This window comes from Canis lupus, chromosome 30 (assembly GCF_048164855.1).
Source record: "Canis lupus baileyi chromosome 30, mCanLup2.hap1, whole genome shotgun sequence".
In the NCBI taxonomy this organism is placed as follows: Eukaryota; Metazoa; Chordata; class Mammalia; order Carnivora; family Canidae; genus Canis; species Canis lupus.
In genome coordinates, this window is record NC_132867.1 from 36353879 (window position 1) to 36378658 (window position 24780).

Sequence of the window (24780 nt, forward strand, 5' to 3'; positions counted from 1 at the left end):
AATCCTCAACTAATTACATCTGCAAAGACCCTATTTCCAAATAAGGCCACATTCTCAGGTTCTAGGGGCTAGCTCTTCAGCAGGTGAATTTAGGGGAATGCAATTTAATCCATAACACCACTCTGGTGATGCTTGGGCACCTCAGGAAATGCCTGACCCCAGGCTCTGTATCCTGCTCTGTCACCCTGCCTTCTCCACCTGCTCTTGCTGTGTCTTCCTTCCATCTCACTGAACTGGCTCTTGGGTTGACTGTTAGTAAGTTCTAACTGCCTCTTGGCTCCTGCTCCTACATTCTCAGAGCCACCTGGACCCCAGCTAGGGGTCTGACTCTAGGCCCCCACTTATACAGGAAGGGAATTGCATATTCTTAATGAACTACCAACCTGCTTCTAGACAGGTTGGGGAACACAAGTCCAGAAGAAATAGCCAGGAGCAAAAGACACAGAGACCCAGCCAGGCTGGCTTATGACTCTTGCTTTGGAACATGATTTGGTGCCTGTTTGTGAGCACATTGCCCTAAAGGCTCCTTTGAGGTTAGAAAAGGTAAAGTTGATAAAGCATAATATTTTACTGAGATCATTTTTAATAGTTCACATCCTTTAGGAAAAAAAAATATACCTAAAATATCCAATCTGTCAGACAAAGAGCTTTGCTTGAAGATGTAATCACACAACAAATGCTGCTGACAACATGAGCTGTGAGTGCTCCAGGAGGGAAGCAGGTGGGACGTGTCTGGAGATGTAAAACCCAATCCTTATAGTTTGAGTGAGGCGTGTAGTTTCATAGGAGGTTCTCAATGGCATCTTCTGTTTTTCTTTCTTTTTTTAAAACAAAGATTTATTTATTTGAGAGAGAGAGAGCACCCACATGCACATGTGAACAGGAGGAGAGGCAGAGGGAGAGGAAGAGAGAAAATCTCAAGCAGATCCCCCATCTGAGCATGGAGCTCTACTCGATGTTAGATCCCACAAACCTGAGATTTGATTTGAGCTGAAATCAAGGGTTGGATGCTTATCCAACTGAGCCACATAGATGCCGAGTATCTCTTGTTTTTTTCTTAAACTTTTGATTAAGGTCTTACGGACTTGGACTCTAATGGGGAGGAACTTACTCGCTCATTGCCTAGAGCAGTAAATGTATTGTTAGCTGCTTTACATGATCTCCAGGCCCATTGTGTATGCTCTAGTCAAACTTCCACCTCTGATCCATAAAGAATTTGGGTCTCTTTTGGTTCTATGAGAGCTTGGTCTGAATATTTAGGCTACTATGCCTGCTCCAGTAATATTTTAGTATTCTTTCTATGGTTTCAGAAGCTAGGAACTTTACTAACCTTGATACATGATTCCTGAGAAAGAGTTTGCTTAAATAAATATCTTGATATCTAAATTCAGAATTTCACTATTTGACCATGTAGCTGAAGGGTAATCCTCTTATTCCCTAGAACATTAAAACCTGAGTTGCACTTTTAATTTACTTTATTTTTAATTGACATCAATGATAATTTAATCTTCTCAGTAGTTTCTCAAGGTTGCCATGCACAACAGTTATTTTGATATGCTCCATGTAGCTCTCTGGGTAGACTGACAGATACTGACTTGAATGTAGAAGGTGTATGGCATTCTCAGAACTTGCTTTCACAGAGACCATTTGGTGTTGCTTTTTGATCATTTGAATTTTCATCAAGTTGGAGTGAGACTCCTAAGGGCCACTTGATCAAGGTCATGCACCAGCCTTCCTGCATACTTAGGGCACTGAAGCCTGAGCTTGTCTCTGTCTCTCATTGAATGTTTTCCTTACCCTTCCCAAACCCTCTTCTTCTGATCAGCTAAGTCACCTTTGATTCATTGGGATTGCCCGTACTTATATGGTATCACTGATCCAGGTCACATCAGTTTGCATCCACTTTGTCATCCTGGACTCCTTCTTTGGAAAAACTGCCGAAAGATGTTTCTCTCTTCACTGAAGTGATTAGTGCAAAGGACAGGTATGGGGTAAGTATACTAACTGGTTTTCAGCCAGGGATGAGTTTGCCTCCTCTCCCTAGGGAATATTGGGCCATCAGATGTTTTTTGATTGCCATGACCGAGGGGAAGACGCTATAGGCATCTATTGGACAAAGGCCAAGGATGCTACTCAACAACCTGTAATGCTAGGGCAACTCTCTGTCCCCCATGACAACCTCAAATGCCAACAATGCAGAAGTTAAGAAACCCTGTTCTAAGGAGAAAACACTTTTGCAAATGTGGCACCAGCCTACAACGCTTTCCAAGCTCTCTTTATGCTTGAATGATAATTTAAAGTCCTAACATATTAAAATTGCAGCTGAAAAATGAAGTTCTTAAAAATTACCTCCATGGTGGATTATTAATCTCTCATACAATCTCTCTCTCTCTCTCTCTCTCTCTCTTTTTAAAAGATTTTATCTATTCATGAGAGACACACAGAAAGAGGCAGAAACACAGGCAGAGGGATAAGCAGGCTCCCTGCAGGGAGTCCAATGCAGGGCTTGATCCCAGAACCCCAGGATCACACCCTGAGCTGAATGAAGGCAGACGCTCAACCACTGAGCTACCCAGGCATCCCCAATCTCTTCTTTAATATGTACTTTGGAAACTTCATAGTCCATTGCTTGGATCAAGTAAAGGTAGGAAGTGTAGATAGGAAGTGGGTGAAAAAAAAATTGTACCAGATATTCATTCTGTATCTGGAAGGTGAGCTCAGCTACTGTCTAGCTCAAATTGAGGCATTGTCCTGGGATCAGTCTGCTATCTGTATTAGTTACTTTATGGCTGCTGGTAACAAATTGCCACAAACTGGGAAGCTTCAAACAACAGAAATTTCCTCTTTCACACTTTTGGAGGCCAGAGGTCCAAGATCAAGGTGTCCTGAGGGCCACATATTCTCTGAAGACTCTAGACGTGTGTCCTTCCTTTCCTTTCCAGTTTCTAGTGGCTGCTAGCAAGCCTTGGGATCCCTTGGCTTGTGGCCGTACCACTTCAATCCCTGTCTCCGTTGACACATGACCTTCTTCCTTGTGTGTCTGTGTGTCTCTATATCTTTCTCTCCTTATAAGCACACCAGTCACTGGACTTGGGCCTAATCCCATGTGTCCTCAACTTGATTATATCTGCAGAGACACTATTTTCAAACAAGGTCTCATGGTCACGGATCAGAGGTTAAGGCTTCAAAATATCTATTTGGGGGGCATAATTCAACCCCTCACAGTCAGTAGCCAAGATATTTGAGGCCTCATGAGCAGACACCAGAGAAGACCTTTGCTCCCACCCATGGTTAGTCACTGTCCAGTGTCTGGTGACAATGACATTGTTGCTGTGCCAGATTGCCCGGCTGCTAGGCTGCCTGCCCATCTTCACCACTCACTTTACTTTCCTGTGTCTTTCCCCCTTCCTGCTTCTTTATTTTCCTGTCAATTCTCCTTGTTGGCTGGATTTTATCACTGGCGGTCAATCAAGCCCTGCTTTCTTTTCTGGTATGCTCACCCCACCACTGATCATAATATTAGAGTCATTGGATCTTCCTGGTAGTTGCCAATTGCTCAGGAGCACCTTCTGAACTGCAAAAGATATTTTCTTCTAAGTGCTTAAATGCAAGGACTCCTTAGGGGAATCTGATGCTTCCAGAAAAGCAGACATTAGATGGCAAAGCAATGCTATATTAATAGCTCAGGGAGAGTTCAGTTGGGATTGTTTTGTTTTCAGATGTCACCATTTTGGTTTTTAATTTATTTATGAAAAATAGCCTTTGGGGAGCCCTGAAGGTAAAAGGTAGTAAGAATTTAGAGTCATCATGTATACAGCAGGGAGTAAAGTTGCCAATTGAGGAGAAAAGAAAACTGCTGAACCAGAAAACCTTTAGATTGGGCAAGGCAGTGGAGGTTTGTGAGAAGGGCATAGGACATGGGATCGCCCCCACCCTCAATCAATGCAGAAAAGCCTGAAAACCTTGTCTTGATCTAACTCTGATATTGGTGGAAAGATGCTCAAGCAGAAATACAAAATGACCACCAACCCCAGAGGCTAATATCAGCACTCAAGTTGTGTTCTGTTGATGGAATCAAAAGCTTTAGTTGGACCCCAAAGCAGAATCTCCAGACATATATAAGTCATGCAGTAAAGAGTTTCAGAATGGCTGATCTCTGATACCAGCCCTGTGCAGAAGTAGGTGGTTGGAGGGGAAAGATGCGGGCTGATTTTCCTCCAGCTTCTTACCAGGTTAATGTGTCCTGTAACACGAAACATTCACCCATGTGGTCTCTTTGAGAAATGGTTCCCTACGTCCCGTTCAGGTCAGTTCTCAACAGGAATGATACTGTTATCCATCTGTCTCATTGTTAGTGTATAGAAATGCCCCTGATTTCTGGGCATTGATTTTGTATCCTGCCACATTGCCAAATTGCTATATGAGTTCTAGCAATCTTGGGGTGGAGTCTTTTGGGTTTTCTACGTACAGTATCATGTCATCTGCAAAGAGGGAAAATTTGACTTCTTCTTTGCCAATTTGAATGCCTTTTATTCCTTTTGGTAGTCTGATTGCCGAGGTTCCTCAAAGAGTTAAAAATAGAGCTACCCTACAACCCAGCAATTGCACTACTGGGGATTTACCCCAAAGATACAGATGTAGTGAAATGGCAGGACACCTGCATCTCAATGTTTCTAGCAACAATGTCCACAATAGTCAAACTGTGGAAGGAGCCTCGGTGTCCATGGAAAGATGAATGGATAAAGAAGATGTGGTCTATGTATACAATGGAATATTAGCCATAAGAAATGACAAATACCCACCATTTGCTTCAATGTGGATAGAACTGGAGGGTATTATGCTGAGTGAAGTAAGTCAATCGGAGAAGGACAAACATTGTATGGTTTCATTCATTCAGGGAATATAAAAAATGGTGAAAGGGATTAAAGGGGAAAGGAGAGAAAATGAGTGGGAAAAATCAGAGAGGGTGACAAAACATGAGAGACTCCTAACTCTGGGAAATGAACAAGGGGTAGTGGAAAGGGAGGTGGGCAGGGGGACTGGTGACAGGTACTGAGGGGGGCACTTTACAGGATGAGCACTGGGTGTTATATGTTGGCAAATCGAACTCTAATAAAAAAAATACAAAAAAAAAAAAAGATTGCTCCTTCCTCCCCCCAAATTCTCATGCTGCTTCCATGGTTAATTTCCCTACTTAGCTTAATCACTTCCAAACATACTATATATTTACCTATCACTCTTATCCATCATGTGTCTCCTTTCTAGAACACCAGAACCATGAGGGCAGAGGTGTTATCTGTTTAGTTCCCCACTATGTCTATCATACCTGACCAGGCCCTTGGATCACTGCCACGTTACCAGCTCCCAACATGCAAGTGCTTATTTCTACTCTGGGTGTGATTTTACTAGAGGGAACCAATTGATGTTGCAAACATAAGGAATTTGTAAAATGAGGATTACAATAGTACTTACCTCATATGGTTGTTGTGCATTAGTACCTATAAAGCCCTAGAATAGTGTCTGACCCCCATAAGAGATCAGCAATGTGCCCTCCACTCACTGTGCCCCTTGGAGCCTGTGCTTTGCTGTCAAAAGGAATTCATATTTTTTCCCACCAAATCTCAAAATAGGCATAACATATAAGATGTGACCAGTGTTCATTTTTTGCCCTCATTTATTTTTCTTAACCTTTTAAAGCCTAGTCATTACTTCTCTGTTAGGGAAACTACTAATGAATGGGGAAAAAGCAAACAGGGAAAAGGAAGTGATGCTTATTTCAACAATTTGCATATTCATAGGATTATGTTTGATGTAGTTTAGTTGGCTTTAAAATTATTCCAGCTCAATTAATCCCTATTCTTAATTCAATTAAATTTGTCAATGTTTCATCGTCTTCCATAATTATATCATGACCTATACAAAGTCATTTCACTTACTAATTTAATGTTATTGTCTGGCCATTTAGGCAGACCCGTGCCCTTTGTGGACAATTACTTCTTCCTCATGGGTTATAATCTGGAGGAACTGCTACGGACTAAATGTTTGTGTCTCCCTAAGACTTGTATGTTGAAGGTCTAATTGCTAATAGGATGGTATTTGGAGGTGGGACCTTTCGGAGGTGACTAGGGTATGATGAGGTCATGAGGGTGGAACCTTCATGATGGGATTAATGTCCTTATAAGAAGAGAGACCAGAGAGCTCTCTCCCTTTCTGCCATGTGAGGATACAGCAAGAAGGTGGCTGTTTGCAAGCCAGGAGGAGGCTCCACATCAGAACCCAAGCATGCTGGCATCCTGATCTCAGGCTTCCAGGCTCCAGAGCTGTGAGAAAATCCATTTCTGTGGTTTAAGCCACCAGTATGTGGGATTCTGCTATGCCAGCCCAAGCTCACTAAGACTATAATTCAGTGCTCTGCTCTCTTCTACATAAAGGGTGGGTATGATCCAACTGGAGCTAATTGGATATGTTGTCCTTAGAAGTGAGTTTTGAACAAAGGGAAGAAAATAAAAATAGTTGGAGTTCATTCATTTATGTTGTAGACCCCCTGATCACATCCTTCCCATTGTGGGATGGCCCTACTATTCTTACATTTTTGCCTCTTGGAGCTGCTCATCCTACTTCTTGATTCCAAGCCCAAGTCTGTAATCTCCCTCACAGATACTGTGAGGTCTTGATATTTTTCTAATAAATTCTTCCCTGCCTTTGTTTACATTAGACAGAGTTAGGGTCTTACTACTTGCAACCTAAGAATCTTGAGGAATATGTCTATCTGCTTGCTATGTGATGGGTAAGAAAGGCCTTCACACTATCAGTTCTCCTTTTATAATGTGTTGCATTTTTATGCTTATCATTGGTCAATAGGCTTCTGATATGAAATTGATAATTTTATGACTTTTGATATATTTGAGTCATTGGTTATATTTTGATGGAATAGTCCAAAGGTATTACTAAAATTTTATTCATAAAGGAATATTTGAACAAATTATCAGAGTCCATCCTTCCCTGTGTTAAATTGTTCATTATATTCAGAGGGAGAGGGGATGGAGAAGTGGTATGTAAGTAAGCTTTTGAATCGATTAGCATTCATAGGCATTGGATGCTTTTAGATTTGCTATAGATCATGGAACTAATAATTATTTGCATAAATAAGTAGGCAACTACAAGTTACTTTATGGTTAGGAAACTCTGAAAGATGTATGGTATTGACTTTCACTGAGACTTTGTAATTGGAAAGAGTGAGGTGATTTAAGATGAAAATCGATTTACATAAATGTTTATCACAGCCTTTTATTTCCATGAGGAAGGGCTATTAATGTATTATTATATTTTAATTTCCTCAAGCCTTGTGAACATTAAACTTTCATGATGCAAAAAAAGATTGTGGCAAATTGGATTTCATACCAGAGTGGTTGATATTTCAGTCCCAAAGATTAGCTGCACCAAGGATTACAGAGGTGTTTCAAGCAAAGTGGATGCTTTTCCCATTAATGAACTCAACAAATAATTATTGTGCCAGCTCTGTTCCTGCTACTGCACTGTTTGCTAGACATGTAGTACACAACATGGCTCTTTGACATTCAAGAGGATAGAGTATAAAAGAAGACATAAAGATATACAAATAAGTGCAATAAACCATTGACTTTGAGACAGAGTTATCCACCAGAGCAGTGAAGACGCAAAGAGAGGCTGCTCAGTTGTGTAAGTGGAAGGAAGATAGAGAGTGTTCAGGAAGGGTCTTAGAGCTAGTCTCTCTCTCCCTGTGTGTAAAAATTTTGAGTAGAAACCATAGTAAGGAAAGGATATGAGGTGAGAAATAGGCAAGACAGGTTGATAAATATAAGAAGCTCAGTGGGACTCAAATGTTGGGTGTGTGGAAAGATGCAGAGAGAATCAAGTCTGGGGAGACAGGTTGGGTGGGCCAGTACTTGGCAGGCCAAGTACACAGGAGCCATTAAAGTATTAAAGTGGTAGATTTATTATTTTTTTTGGTAAAATACTTTTTATTTTATTTTTTAAATATTTACTTATTTATTTATTTGTATATTTTTTTAATTGGAGTTCACTTTGTCAACACCTAGCATAACACCCAATGCTCATCCCATCAAATGCCCCCCTCAGTGCCCATCTCCCAGTCACCCCATTTCCCCACCCACTTCCCTTTCCACCACCCATTGTTTGCTACCCAGAGTTAAGAGTCTTTCATGTTCTGTCTCCTTCTCTGATATTTCCGACTCATTTTCTCTCCTTTCCCCTTTATTCCCTTTCACTATTTTTTATATTCCCCAAATGAATGAGACCATGTAATGTTTGTCCTTCTCCGATTGACTTACTTCACTCAGTATAATACCTTCCAGTTCCATCCACGTTGAAACAAATGGTGGGTATTTATCATTTCTAATGGCTGAGTAATATTCCACTGTATACATAGACCACATCTTTATCCAGTCATCTGCCGATAGACACTGAGGCTTCTTCCACAGTTTGACTATTGTGGACATTGCTGCTATAAAACATTGGGATGCTGGTTTAAATTATCAAATTTTCATTTTAGAAGAGTCACTTTGGTGGACGAGAGGATCCCCAATGAGAAAAGGAAAAAACAGAATCCCTAAGATCCACTAGGTGAAGGCTCTGGTGGCTGTGGGGAAAATGGTGCTAACTTGAGCAAAGGCAAAGTCAGTGAGGACAAAGAGAGGAGAAGGATGGGAGAGGCATCAATGAGAAACAATGACCTGATTCAATCCCAGAGTTGTACTGATTGAAAATTATTCTATGGGAAAGGGAAGAACCAAGACTGATCACCATGGTTGGGTCTTGGGTAGACAGTGATACATTCACCAATAAAGAGGAGAAAAAGCAAGACTGTGGATGGGAAGCAGAGTAACAGCTCTGTGTTAGACACAATGAATTTGAGATGCTCAGGGGACATTCTCGTAAACAACTGGAAGCAAATGGACAGTGAAGTTAGGAGCCCAGTAGCAATCTGGTCCTGGTACCTACTTCCAGGGTTGCCAGCATACAAGAAGGGATAAAAATAGACAGTGAGGGCAGCCCGGGTGGCTCAGCGGTTTAGTGCTGCCTTCAGCCCAGGGCCTGATCCTGGAGACCCGGGATCGAGTCTCACGTCAGGCTCCCTGCATAGAGCCTGCTTCTCCCTCTGCCTGTGTCTCTGCCTCTCTCTCTCTGTGTGTCTCTCATTAATAAATAAATAAAATCTTTAAAAAAATAGGCAGTGAATGTGATTGTCTAGGAAGAGATGTGAAATGAAGAGATGCCACTGTTTGTGGGAGGGTAGGAGGACAGAAGTTCACAAAGGAGACAGGAAGGAGGTAGTTGAGGGGGGTACCCAGTGAAGACGTGTCCTGAGACAAAAGGAAGACAGGTTTCAGGGAGGAAGAAGCAGCCAGGGGCACCACACACCACAGAGAAGATCAAGTGGATTTCAACTGCTATGTATTGCTTTGAAATAAAGTCCAGCAATCTATTACAAATTGTTTAGGCTAATATATTAATCTGTAGGTCAGTTGTAGAGAGGAATCTCTGAGGGGCCAAATGAACCTTTGCTTGGGTGGCACATCTTGCGCCCCTCTCAACTCCCTGTTATGCTGCCAGGAAGAGACTGAGCACATGATGGAGATGTGCTCTTTCCCTCTCTGGCACAGGATTACTCAACCCCAGGACCACTGGGATTTTAAATCAGACACTTCTTTGTTGTAGAGAGATGTCCCGTGCATTGTAGCAGGTTTAGCAGCATCCTGGCCTTTGGCATATGCCAGTCCACCACCTTTCCCCCCTCACACTGTGACAACCAACAACTTTTCCAGACAATACCAAATGTCTGCTATGGCATAATATTGCCCCAATTGAATGCTATTGCTTTAGATGTGTAGCAAGGAGATCAAGCTGTACCTTTTGAAATGTTTGTCAGGGAAGGAGTACAGATCATGGAAATAGATTTTAGATGAAAAGTGACCTAGCCATAAAGGTGTCTCAGAAAAGATGTGTGTGGGGATGGAGGCCAAATAACCAAGCAGTAGAGACCTTAACTGTTTGAATAAAACAGATATGTTCTTTTTTCTGAAGCAATGAACAAATTATCTCTAGAAGGGCAATATAAACTGTAAAAGTCAATAATAAAAAAGATTGCAGATGGTCACACATAACACATCCCTGTATACTAAGCACAGACAAGCAAGAGCTCATGGCAATAACAATTTATTTCGTGCCTGTGGTGAGCAGGACCCATCTATCACTGTGATAATAGTCGTCATGGATCTTCAGGAGTTGAACTAGCTCAGACTGACATAATTTGTTCTCTACCTCATGTATGCTTACCTCGAAGCAAAAAGTTCAGCTGCTCTTAATTCTTAAGGCAGAAACAATATTTTTTCTCTGTTGGTTTTCTGCTTTCCAGAATCTGGGTGGTATTCACGGTTATTATCAGAGTTATTTTTCCCTATTTACTCTAATAAAATGATGGCATGGATCAATGCCTTCCTGAGAATTTTCCTCTCAGGTTTCAGGAGTGCTCATATAATTCATTGTTTATTCAGCCAGTCAACAGATAATTATCACACATCTGCCAAGTATGAAGCCCTGAACTACTGACTGGAGAGACTGGATGTCACTGTAGATACAATGGTTGCCCTCCATTTTGTTCAACTTGGAGAGAGAGACAATAAACAAGTTGAATATAAATTTAAAAAGGTAAAATAAATAGAATTGTGATAATTACTGTGTGGGAAGTAAGCAGGGCAATGTGATCATAATTGGGATGGGTGAGACCAGAGGTCTGATTTGAATTAAGTTGGTTAGGGAAGGTAGTGCTGAGGAAGACAGCATTTGGTCTGCTGCCTAAGATGGGATACAATCAAGCATTTAAAGAATTAAAGAAAGGTTAAAAATCTTCCAAGAACAGGAAGTACAACAGTCTGGAGAGGAAGGCACTAGGGCCACTGGAAGAGAAGCCTCCAGCGTAAGAGAGGGGAGCAGATCACAAAAGCCTTTTTTGTATTTGAATTTGAGTCTCAGTAATAAAACAAAGCCAGAGAAGGGTTAGGCTGGAGATGAGAGATTTGTCTACTTTGTGGGGAAGATTAAGGGTAGAAGCAGAAAGGACAGTGAGTTAACCATTGGGTCAGCCCAGTGACAGAGGATAGTGGTATGGTTGAGGGTGGTGGGGTAGAGAGAGAAATGTGAAGCCATTGGATATATGCACTGGGTACAGAACAGATGTGATGTGAGCAGAATAATGGCCCCTGAAGATGTGTGTGTATACTCACCAGAACCTGTGACTGTCACCCTACATGGTCCAGGGGACTACGTGGAGGTGATTAAGAGTGCAGGCCTTGAGTTGGGGAGGCTACCCTGGTTACCAAGTGGGTTTAATCCAACAGACCCTTAAAAACAAAGTATCTTTCCCAGCTGAATCATAGAGATGCAATAGAAGAAGAAGAGATTCAGAGCACAAGAGCAACTTAACCCACCATTGGTGGTTTTGGAGATGGGGAAAGGCTGTGAGAAGGTGGTGGAAGGAGGGAAGATGGGTGACCTCTAGAAACCAAGAAAGGCTCTCAGCTGGCAGCCATGTAGGAAAAGGGTTCTTGATCCTACCATTGTAAGGAAGACAATGCTGCCAACAACTTGAATGAACAAGGAGATGGCTCTCCCAAAAAGATTCCAAAAAGGAGCACGGTCCTGCTAGCACCTTCACTTTTGCCCAGGGATACTTATGTCAGACTTCTGACCTACAGAGCTGTAAGATAATAAATTTGTGTTGTTTGAGCCACAAATTTGTGACACTTTCTTACAGCAAGAAACTAATATGTAGGGCTTGGTGGCTGATTGGATCGAGAGAGTAGGAGGACAGGGTGAACTCCTGGATCTTTAGTTTAGTCATCCAGAGGGCAATGATGTCATATACAGGGAACTCAGGGATAAATAGACTCTGGAGGGTAGAAACCAGACTGATGTTTTGGTCATACTAAGTTTGAATCACCTGCTAGATGTTCAAGTGATAGTATCAAGCAGGAAATTGTTAATGCAAATCTGAGGCTCAAAAGAGAAGACTGAGCCAAGGATCAACTTTTGGACTAGAGAGAACCCAAGTGGTATGGGACTAAGAAGGGACAGTAGATGGAGAGGCAAGACTAAAGTCAATTTCCAAGACAATGCACAAGAGGTTGCATAGAGAAAGAGCAGGAAACAGCAAAGCTGACAGAGAAGGAGCCCCAGAGAGAAAGCCAGAGGGACACGGCACCAGAAATTCAAGAGAGGGGCATATGTTGTGAAGAAGGAGGTGGTCAACTATCCCAAATACAGCTGAATGGTTGGATGGGAGGATGGCATAGAGGTAGGAGGCAGGTTACTGGCCTTGGCAAGATAATGTGAGTATCGGGGAGAATAGAGGACAGGGCCAGGATAGAAGGGTGGTGAGGTGACTAGGTTCAGACAGAAAGTTGTAAGTATAGCTTGCTTCACAACAAAGAGGAGCAAATGGGGATCCCTGGGCGGCTCAGTGGTTTAGCGCCTGCCTTTGGCCCAGGGCGTGATCCTGGAGACCTGGGATCAAGTCCCGCATCAGGCTCCCTGCATGGAGCCTGCTTCTCTCTCTGCCTGTATCTCTGCCTCTCTCTCTATGTCTATCATGAATAAATAAAAAATCTTAAAAAAAAAAAAAAAGAGGAGCAAAGAAAGGAGAAGCCTGAGTTCTGTGGGTGAGGGGTTAGGAGGTACCTTTTCATGATGGATCAGTTTGTATACTGGTAAGAATGATCTGGCAGGGAGGGAGAGAGAGGTTCAGAATAAACAAGGAGTGGATGGTTTGGGAAGGGAATAACGGGTGGCAGAGAATGTCTTGCCTTTTGGGCTGCAGAGGAAAGAAAGCAGAGATGGATGGATGGTAGGTCTGTAGCCTTGTCGGTGGGAGGGTGAGGGAGAGCAAAGATTCCTGGCAGCACAGCTGCCTGGCCTTCTACATCAGCTTGGGAGTAATAATCTGAACATTTAGATGCAGGCAGAGAGATGACAGTGTGTCACTTTGATCCAAATGGCATTTTTATGATTGCACTAAGTATGTTTATGACATCTGTAAGGAGAAAGTCTAGAATGCTAAGCAAAATGACACCGCTGAGAGAGGACTTTGACATTTCTACTGACAGAGTGACCATCACACTTGCCTCCTTGTTCCCGGGGCCTTCTGCTTCTTCTGGTCTTTTTATGGCCAAGCATCTGAGAGGCGATCTTGAGGCTGTATCGAGGGACAAGGCTCCCTGAGGTGTCATCCCAGGAGTGATAACAGGATCTCTGAGTGAAATCACTTGTCTTCCCACATGAACATGAAATTAGAGGTAGTAATTCCTGAGCTGACATGACATGACCTAAATTCTAGAGGTCTTTTCCTCCCCCTGGGATGGGGAACTGGACTATCTGGAATAAATAGTACCTTGCATGGTCTTAGGGGTCCACAGGGAGGAAGAAAATATTAGAGTTTTTATGATCATAATTTTTATCTTACTCTCTTAAAGTTTTAATATATTGTAGTATACACAAAACGTTACTACAACAATAAATGTGTGCAATTTATGGACACATAAGTAAGACTCCATGCAGCAGTGACTGTACTCAAAACCTTTATCTCAACAAGGAAAATGGTCCAGGCAGTTTGTGGGCCACTACTGTAAATAGCTAAGCCAACTGGCTAATACAATTTGTCCTCTTTTTATTTTTATTTTTTTCCTTCAAGACCCCTGGTTCCCAAGATGCTGTGGTTGGCTGTTTGAATAGTTTTGCAGGCTGGCAGGAACTGAAACCCTCTGCTCTGAGATGAGCAAGATCTAAGAGGAGGGTGGTTTGGCTTGGAGACTTTTAGTGCAAGAGCAGAATGAAGAGGGGAACCGGGGCTTGGGTTATTCAAGGCCCTCATGGCTTCACCAGATGTCAAGGCAGCACATAATGCTCACAATGACACTTTGAGGGCTGTAAGCTCAGAGTCCTGCCTTCTCCCATGTAGAGGGCTCTGTCACCCAATGACAGAACTCTAGATTTCCCCTGAGTACTACTCGGGAACCCTGTGGAGAAGACCCTTCCTCAGGCAAGGACAGCATCACACCCCTGTGCAGGCTTCCATCGTGTGAACTCCGTTCCGCCCAATGCACTGAATCTCAATTTTGCTGCCTGGCTCTCCAGCCCTGCCATCAACTTGTCAACTCCCAACCTCTATATCCCCAGCGTACCTACCCTGTTTTTCATTTCTAACTGCTCATTGCTCCCTGCAACCCCTGACCTAGACACACACAGGCACATGCTGTCCTCCCACCCTCCCATCTGATCTCTATACTCAGCATAGACTGGCCGCCTTCCCTGCAGCCCACCACAACCCTTAGGATTTCCCACAGGCTCTTCTTTCCTGTGACTCTCATCCCTGCCTCTACCTTCCTTCTCAGCCTTGCTTCCAGCTCTTTTCTGCAAAGAAACTCCTGCCAGGGCCTTTACCTGGTAGCTTCTCAGCACCACACCATGAGGAGTGCCTTCCCTAACTTCTTTTCTTGTCTTTCTTTCTTTCTTTCTTTCTTTCTTTCTTTCTTTCTTTCTTTCTTTCTTTCTTTCTTTCTTTCTTCTTCTCTTTCTTTCTCTTCTTCCTCCCTCCCTCCCTCCCTCCCTCCCTCCCTCCTTCCTTCCTTCCTTCCTTCCTTCCTTCCTTCCTTATTGAGGTATAATTGACATACAGCATTATCTTAGTTTTAGATGTACAGCGTAATGATTTGATACTTGTATACATTGCCAAATGATGATCACTAAATCCAGTCAACATCTGTCACCACACATGCTTATAGTTTTTTTTTTCTTTTTCCTTTTTCTTTGTATTCAGAAGTTATGGCTCATTTTAAGTGGAAAAGCAACTATTTAACAACTCTACACACACACACACACACACACACACACACATACACCCTTGGACACTGTGGCTATGGGATACGAAGCAGTGGATTTTCATCTTTGTTCTCCTTGGTGACTCCCTTTCAACATCTTGCCTGATGGGTTTGGATCAGAGAGGACCTTCCCCAGAAAATGGAGGCTACCCTGAGGGACTGGCCCTGGGGGAAAGAGGAAAGGATTAGAGGAAACTCTACCAGAAAAGGAGAAGGGACACCCCTTTTCCCTCCTGGAGTGTAGTGGGACACAGATGTGCAGGGAGAGGACCCTGCCCTTCCAGGCTGAAATCCATGTCAGGACTGAGTGATGGAGGGAGAAAGCTGGAAGGACATTTGGATGCCCCCCCCACCCACCCAGGGGTGTCCATGTTCAGTATCTGGAAGTCTTGTGGCTGAACAAGGAGCTGCAGCTCTGTTCCTGGAGCGCTGATTCATATAGGCAGTAGGGACAAAAGGCTGGGGACCAGATAATGAGACTGCAAAGAGTCAGAAATGGCACAGCACAAATGACAAAGACTGCTAGCCTGGTCAGTCAGTCCCAGCACAAGTCCCAGTGGACTTTCTGTACTCCATCCCGAGCACTGGATCAGACCAGCCTCCCCCAAAGCAGGTGAAAATCTGAAAAATGGAGTCTTTACCTAAAAGGGTGGGAGCCATATCATGGGTTTAAAGCAGAAAATTTGCGGGATACTTCCTTGGCAGATTTAAAGCTTGTCCCCTAATGACTCTCTCCAGCTGTTAAGGATGACTAAAACCATTGCAGAAAAGAAGAATGTTTGCATCTCTGCATAGCATATGAGCTAAAATGATGCCCCTGCATCATTAATAATATATTAATTAGCATATATAATACTATGTATATACACCTTCAGGGCTGTGTACTGACTGATTGGCTCACAGAGGCAGCGACTGCCCAGAGGCCAGGAGCCGGGGAGCATGGCTGTTTGCCTATTTCCAGGGCTCCACATCCTCTGGTGCTCAGCAAGGCCACTTGGGAAATGAGATTATAATATCTCATCCATCTGAACCCAAGGGGCTGTACCCAAAGATTTCTTACTGGTAATAGCTAATAGCCTTGTGTGTTCACTCTGCACCAGGCACTATTCTGCATTAATGCTCAGATCAACACTTTCTCTTTCTAAACTAATTCGAAAGCTAAGAGAACAGAGGCCCAGGCACTTATGATTTCCTCACAGCTGGTAAGTTGTGACCTCGGTATTTGGTTTCATCTAGACTGTCTCCAGAGCACTGTGCTGTAGTGCCTCATGCATTCTAGGCACCTCACAGCCACACACACAGTGATTCTGGATTTACAAAGCCCCACGAGTTAGTGCATCCACACTTACCTTGATGATTTAAGCAATTGCTTATGTCTGGGAAGAACTCTTCTGTCCACTTGGATTTTTTACGAATGTTGCCCCAAGTTTTTATTTCATTTTCCCTTCATGCACATATTCTCAGGTAATTTCTACAAGCTAAAATATTCTGTCCTATATTTAAAAGTTATAAACAGAAGTGGTTGTGGCTCTGCTTTTGCTTTAATGACCGAAGGAAGGTGGATATCAAGAGACTATGATCACCCCCACTTACCTGCATCAAGAGTGCTTTTTCGGGAAGTATTTTTAGGTAGCCCTATGAAGCCAACTCAGACCTTGGAAAACATTTTTTTTTTTTTAATTTTAGATGTTACACCCCTTACTTGTTTCATTTTATTTGCAATTGAGTTAGCTGAAAATAAAGTACATTTATTTGACTAAACGGCCTGTGTCAGCTGCCCTGATGTGGTTTTTTTCCTATTTGTTTGTTTTTTTGATTTTTTAAAATTTTTTATTGAATCGCACACAGTACTATGTACCAAGCCAGCACTAGGGCAGGAATGAAGACAGACAGTTTTCATATTATATAGGTCCCTGGGAGGCACCTCTTAGATGGGAACTGGCTTGAGGTTGCAAACTTTTGAAGCGAGTGATAAAGAGTTAATGGAAATCCTTCCTTCATGACAAGGATGACATACAGAGCAGATTATGCATGGTGAAAGGGGCAGGCCTGGGCCTGAAATCACATTTGACTCATGTTGATGGGGTCTTGCCTGGAGACGTTTATGGCCATGGCCCTCTGCTTGACCTGGCCTGGTCCTGCTGTGGTCACTCTCAAAGTAGGCTGCACATTTCACATTCAGTCTTCTCCTTTTCTGTAGTCCTTTAGTTTCTATGAAAGAGATTGACTGAACCAAGGTTCTGCCTGGAACCCCCAGCAGGCTCTGGGAGGAAAAAGTTCTGGCCCTTCTGGCCCTTCTGTGTGGGTTATGTCTCTAGGTTATGCAGGACTGAATATTGGCTAACTGATGAAGGGGGCAGCTAAGAACCTGCCCACCAAGACCAGAAGGAAGGGGTCAAGCCATCCTCCTTTCACCTGCTGTGGCTTCTACCGTTTACACATTTGTGTGTATATCCCAGGCAGGTGACCAGCATGTGACACTAGTTCTTTAGATATACATAATTGATCAAACCATAGTAGCTAGAATAATGTAATCTGAAGAATTATAAACAAAGCTCCTCGCGTTTATTCCATATAGGATGCATATAAATACCTTATGGTCCTCCTCGGTTGATACTTCGTGGGAAAGATTTGGTAATCCCAAAGTACTCTCTGGAAGGAATTTTATGAGCAGGTACCTAGTTGTGTGGATGCAGTACAAAACCATGTTTTATAGTAAGCATATTGGTTTTACTGAGATTGTCCATTTATTTGGATAGCTTAGAGAAATACCCATCTAAGTCACCTCTTGAGTTATGTCCTAGAGGTGAGAGGGTCCCTCCTAGAGAATTTGATGTGGGACCAGTTAAAGAAGAGCTATTGTTTCAAATCTTTTAGAATTGTCTCACCAAGGTTGACAAGATTGATTCAGGAGATACCCCAGAGGAGCTTTGTATTTGTGCAGATGAGCACCTGGTACCAAACCAGTCGGAAATAGGAGTAGTTGAAACAGATTTAATTTTAGTTTTTATATATTGGGCCAAGGAGTTTAGGGGCTTAAAGAGGAAGAAAACTAACTGGATATACACCCAGAGGATGAGGGCTGGTCATCATCAAAAGAAGTAAGTGTCAATGCTACCAGCTGCTCTGATTATGTAATGTTAGGAAACAAAGCACCCAAAGCTGACAGCTAAAATTTTTAACCATTTTATTATAGTCTCAACGTGCAGGTCTGCTGATTCTTCTGCTCCATGAGGCACTGACTGGAGTCACTTGATGGGATTCAGGTGGCAGCTGGACTATGCTGGAGGGAGGCTGGAGGAGGCATGATTCTCTTCCTCTTGTAAGTTTCACAGCCTCTCCACATGGTTTTCCGTGCAGGTCAGTAGGATGTCTTGCATGGTATCTCAGGTTCCAAGAGCAAGCGCTACAACAGACAGGAAGTGGAAGTTGTTGGCTTTGGGTGAGGATCAGGTGCAGCACCACATCCACCATATTGTATTGGTCAAAGTCATCACATTCCCACTCAGATTTAGTGAGGGGCAAGAGACCCTACCTGTCCAGGGAAAGAATGTCAAAAACTATTTGGCCATCTTTAATCTGCCATCAGCCACTTAGTTTCAAATTGGCTTTTGTTCTATACATTGTTTTAGTATCTTCCTCCAATATTTAATGAGCAGCAGAAGAGGCTGCAATCTTGCCTGGGACATAGCTGGGGGCCAGGAATCCGTGGGAGTAAGGATTGAAAGGGAGGTGACCAGAGGACTGTAAGATGCCCAAGGGATCTTCAAGAATATTTGAAAGAGCTCTGGATGTCCCACAATATGTGAGATGAGTGTGGGCATCATATATTTGGATAATAACAGAAGACTTGAGGACTTGGGGGTTCAATAAAATACAATAGAAATCACTTATTTTTTGAGCTTCCTCCCCTCTAGAAGATATGCTTCACAAAATCAGGGGTTATATCTGGCTTGCTTGTTTGCCATGTCCCAGACACCCAGCAATTACTTAGTTATTCTTTGTTGAATAAATAATAGCCATGAACTTACTACTTGCTGTGTGCTATTTGCTCTGTTGGTATTTTAAGTTACCACATTTAACATCATGACAATCCTACCCTGTTATTAACCCCACTTGACAGATGAAGATGATCACCTACCCATGAATGTTCAAATACAGGCATGTCTAACTCCAAGCCTTCAAATCACTTAGGCATTTTGGTTCTCCATTCACAATTATAATATGCACAGCACTGAATCCATCCCTAGGGAGGGGTTATAGTTTATCTAACCAGGGAAGTATAGATAAAATTCTCAAAGAGTGAGATGACAAGAATATAGTAAATAATGATTGGTATATATTACAAGGCAGTGCAGGAGTACCAATAGACAAAAATATAAGGATGGTAAGTCATGCGAGTCTGGAGGACCAAGAAATTTATAAACCGTGGGGGTCTGAGGAAGCTTCTTGGAGAGGTTGAGACTCCTAGTTTGGAGAAATTGTGATGGACAGTGGGGAAGGGAAGGTAGGATAAGGGGTACCTGCCATAATGTGAGAAAGATGAGAGGCATAAGGAGAAAAGATGATCAGGATGTGGAGGCAAGAAAAATACAGGGCACCTTGGAGGAATGGTGGCCAAGTTTAAGAAAAGGTCCATGCTGGATTAAAATTTTTCCCACAAGTAACATCCATGTGAGAGGTAGAAGTCTAAGAGATGGAGAGATCATTACCCTAATACAATTTAACATTTAAAAAGTAACTCTAGTTGACCATATATAATCATGGGATCTATCTATCTATCCATCTATCCATCTGTTTATCTAATGTATGTGCAATAAAATCTACTATTTCCTGGACAGTCATATAAACTTTGACAAATGCATAGAGTCATGTAACCACTATTAAAATCAAGACACAGAACCATTCCATCATTTCAAAACAACCTCCTCATGTTGCCCCTTCCTATAGCCCTAATCGTAGGGATTATAACTATATGTCCAGTTCAATATTTGTGGTGACAACAAAAATTTCCTTGTATATTTTTATTCATTATCCTATATGGCTTACTGCTATCCAGACTTTTGTTGGTTCTAAGGATAGGGGATGCAAAAGAAAGTGGCTCTGAGTTTTCGAAAGAGAAAAGTAAAAAAAGGAAAACTCCTGAGTGAGAGCAAAAAACAAGCAATTTATGGTACACTCCATACAGCTTTTAGAAAAAGATGAGCATGTTTTCTCAGGAGGGTTCAGATAACTTAAATTATCATTATTATTATGCTTCAATAAGAAAGAAATGGCTCAGGCTCATTTTATAATAAACATCACTCAGTTGTCATAATTTCCTCCTAGAAAAGCCACCATTTAGCTAAATTAAACATTTATTTTTCACATTTTGTGTTTTGACTTGGGAACTGGTTATAAAAGAGCTTTAGATCAGAAGCCCTAAAGCCTGAGGCTGAGACCTTAACAGGTCTCAGGACATAGGGGAAAACACTTAACGTCTTTGGGTTTTCCTTTTGGTCTCTGCAAAATGTAGGCATTTGATTAGAGTAACTTCTGAGTTCCTTTTGACTGGGAACAAGAACTGGATGGATAATGCCTGTGACTTGTTTCTCAAATACATTTGCATTCATACTCCATTGTGAAATACAAAATCCACAGGATATTGGTCTTTACTATTTCCAAAATTTTCTGTTTTTCAGGCCAAATATTCAGACTCAACCATGTTTTCAGGTGAATACTGCATGATTCTCTCATGGCCCCCCCCTTTTTTTAAAAGATGTTAAATTAAACATGTTAGTTTCCACAACATTTATTCCTTTTACAAATTAACTAACATGTGTCAGTTAATCTCCATGATACGCATTTATCTCAGCATGGTGAAGATGAAACCAAGTTGAGAACAGGGAACCAAAACAATCATCAAGACATGGTCACAGGAAATAAAACAGGAAGGAAAAGGAAAGGTCTGGGGCCCCCGTGCAGAATCAGGGGAAAAATGGGAAGTCAGAAGTTCTTGGGAGTTCAGTACCAGGACATACAGCACCTCCGTTCTTACAGAAAATATTCCCAGGGATTCAGTGTTGACAAATCCTGAATGTGTGTGACTCACTTATCCTTGTAAGAGAATCTTAACTTTAGTAGAGAAAAACAGATAAAAATAAATACATGCCACTCAGGTCTATTGCCTTTCCTTATCTCAAAAATGGAAATAACTCCATATCGTGTATGGACTTTCTCATTCCTATTCCTAAGAGATTTTGGGTTGTTGGCTACCCAGGCATTACATTCCAAACCTCTTCTCATCCCACAGGATGGAAGCACAGCCTGGTTTCTGTCTTCAATATAGTAATGCCATTTTAAGGACAATCACGTCATCTGAATGTATTATTATTTTGGCTTGCTTTAAACCAAGTAAGCCAGCCAAATGCTGATAAAGCAACACCTCTGAGCTCCCCACATTTATTCAGAACCCAGAGTCGTTTACCTCTTATCTATCAAGAATATGAGGATGATAACAGCAGGACACTTAAGCCAGAAACTGCTGTTTCTTATTTAATATCTTTAGACATTAAAAGATTTGCATTGAATTTAAATGGAATCACCCTGAGAGCATTGAATTCTGACAATTTGAGGAAAGTGTTCCTGGGCTCAGAACTATTTCTCATGGTTTCAGACGTGATGTGTGACGGTGGCCGACTTTTGTATCTCTCTCCCCAGCAGCCCCACCTCAGACTGAGCTGCAGTCCCTGTGGGAGGGTCCAACCTCCAGTATGGGTTCCAGAGCTCTGAATGCAGCAGGGAACCAGTTTGCTGGACCATCATTAGTATTCACAAAACAATAGGGTTACACGATTCTGAGAATCCTTGCAGCTTATTAAATATGAAATGATCAGGACCATGCCTTTGGAGAGGTGAATAACCATTTTTCATGAGATCACCAAACATCCGATGAGCTGCATTTCTCACTATTCCTCACCCTGTGTACAACCAACATCAAATCTATCAGTGTTAAGTGAGCGCTGTTTTCCCTCTTCTGAAATGCACTTCCCTCCTTTTTTTTGTAGAAACTGTATTGATGTGTCACAACCAAACGCAAATACTGGCCCCTCCACCAGACCTTCTCTCTCTGATACCTCTTTCCTCTATGCCAGGAAGAGCAAATTCTTTCCTACTGGAGGCTTTCATTATCTTTACTTGTAGCTCAATTCAACTTAAATTGCCCGATGTCTATGCCCATGCTGACTGTCAGCTCCTGGGGGCACCCTGCTTGGGGAAGGAGGCTATGCTTGCCAGGGGCAAGGTGATAAGCATGTAACAGTCAGCAATCCTGAAATCAAGTGAGTTTTGTGTTGTCCCTCTGAAATTAGTTTTGAACCTCCTTCACTCATCCCTTCTCATTTTAATAGAATGACTCCTGAACAATTGGCCTGAATTCATGAGACATAATAGCATCTATTGGATCAATGGTGAACCATTGTTCAAAACATGAGAACTGTACGTAGGAGCCAGGGAACTGACAGGACGTTGAGAGTGTTTGTTTATGCAGTGATGAACCTGATCTATGTGGGCACTGAGTGGATAACAGAATCTCAAAAAAGAGACAAATATATCTGTCCATAGCATTAATCTGTATCCGTAGGCTAGCAGGAAAAAATCAATGTGGCTTCTGAGAAGAGAAGGCATCTCCCCAGGAGATCAGTAGCTTGAAAAATTAAGACATTTATAGTGAAAATTAACCAATATCCTTTTTAAAAACTTTTGAGATACTCTTAGACATGCAGAAGAATCTCAAAAATAGTACAGAGTTCCTATAGCCCCATCATTCAGTGTCTGCTAATGTTAACATTTAACAAAACCATAGTACAACGCTCATACCTAAGAAATTAACATTTGCACAGTGGTGTCAACTAAACAGAAGACTTTATTCAGATTTTACCAATGCTTCCACTGATATCTCTTTTCTATTTGAGATCTAGTCCAGGATGTCCTGTCTGCTTGGTATCTTCTGATCTGTACCAATTTCCTGTCTTTCCTTGACTTTTAAGACCTTGACGCTTTGAAAGTAATGGTCTGTTGTTTTGTGAAATGTCCCTTAAATTTGGCTTCTCATGATTAGATTGAACTTGTGCATTTGGGGGATGAATATCACAGGAGTGATGGAGCCTCCCATGACAGTGGGAAGTACATACATGATATCTATCTATCTTAACTGCTGGTGAATTAACCTTGACCCTACCCTAGAGTGGTGTCTGCTAGGATTCTCCTCTATAAACTTACCATTTTCTCTTTGGAAGTAATAAATATTTATTTGAGGCAGATTCTTTGAGACTATGAAAATAATCTATTTATTTTTAAAAATTTTACTAATTCTAGCTACTATTGGTGGATCTTTATTGTGCAGTTCCAGTGATGATTTTCTATTTTCCTCATTCTTTCTACTTTTACTAGTTGAAATTTCTCCAGGAGTAAGAATTATCCCTTCCCTCTCATTTATTTATTTATTCAGTTATTATTATTTTTTGCAACAGTATGAACTCAGAGTTTTTTTATTTTATTCTTTGGGTTAAATTCCAATACTATAATTATTTATTTTGTTGCTGAATTGTTTCATATTTGGCTACTGGGAGCTCTTTCAGTTTGGCTCCTATATTGTTGCCTACTTTCATCCTCTTTTTTTGAGCACATCCTCATTTTCTGGCATTACAAAGCCTCCATAGTCATCTTGCATATTCTTTGCTGTAGCTGTGGAATCAACCACTTCTCCATAAGCCCTGGTTTCTTGTACTGCAAAATAGATTTAGGAACCAAAATTTGGGCACTGGATGTGCTCATTTCTAGACTGTAGTGTCATTACTTTCGGGTCTGCAGACAGAACCAGAAAATATATGTATTATGTTAACCTGTACATGCATGCGTATTCATATTTATTTCTTCATATATGTACATGTATGTATATTTATATTTTATAAAAACATTAGTCTATATTGATACTTCTGAGTCCAGTCCAGCAATCACATGATGCAGTCTAGCCACCCTCCTCTTTATTTGTAACTTCTTTCTCACACTGAGAAATCAGACTCTCATGACAGGTAGTCCACTCCTTGCTTGTTTGGTCCTAATACACACATAAAGTAGTTTCAAATTGCTAACCTATATCCCCAGAGGAAAACAAATTTACCAAATAAGTTACTGTGTCATATACAGTTCTGTCTATAGCCTTTTAGTATTCAGTCAAAATAGATTTCCCAAAGATAGACATGCAGACATTTATGGGATCTATGTATCCCAAAGATATATAGATTGTCTCTCCCTAGTCTGATCAGTGAACTTACATGATTCACTTGTGACAGAGTCATTTCTCATAGTGTGCATTCCCTCTGGAGTGTCCCATCTACACAACATGCTTGTTGATTTTTAAAAGCATAAGTTACATACAGCAAATTTGCTCTTTGTGATTTATGGTTTTATGGATTTTTGACAAATGGATAGTCATATGTTGACTGCCACAGTTCCATTGAGAACAATTGCATTCCCCCTACTATCATCCAACTCCTGGCAACCACTGATCTGCTTTCCATCTCTATAGCTTGGCTTTTTCCAGGACGTTGTATAAATAGAATCATATAATATGTAGCTTTGGGGACTGGGCTTCTTTCTCACAGCAAATGGGTTTAAGATTCATCCATGTTGCTGGGTCAATTAGTAGTTTGTTTCTACTTTTTCCTAAGTAGTATTTCATTGTATGGGTGTTACCATAGTTTATCCATTTTTGTTTGAAGGTCACATGGATTATTTCTAGCTTTTGGAAATGGTGAATAAAAATTTTATAAAAATTCACCATAGGTCTTTATGTGAACGCAAGTTTTCC

The 24780-nt window shown here is 41.6% G+C and overlaps 1 long non-coding RNA gene across 2 annotated transcripts in view; it reads left to right on the top strand.

The window, feature by feature from the left end:
- The first annotated feature begins 289 nt into the window (after positions 1-289).
- Positions 290-24780, top strand: part of LOC140621346 (uncharacterized) — a 45553-nt gene continuing 21062 nt past the window's right edge. For both annotated transcript variants that reach the window (XR_012021060.1, XR_012021059.1), the window contains exons 1-2: positions 290-543; positions 1826-1991. This is a non-coding gene — a long non-coding RNA (uncharacterized lncRNA). The remainder of the gene's footprint in view (positions 544-1825; positions 1992-24780) is intronic.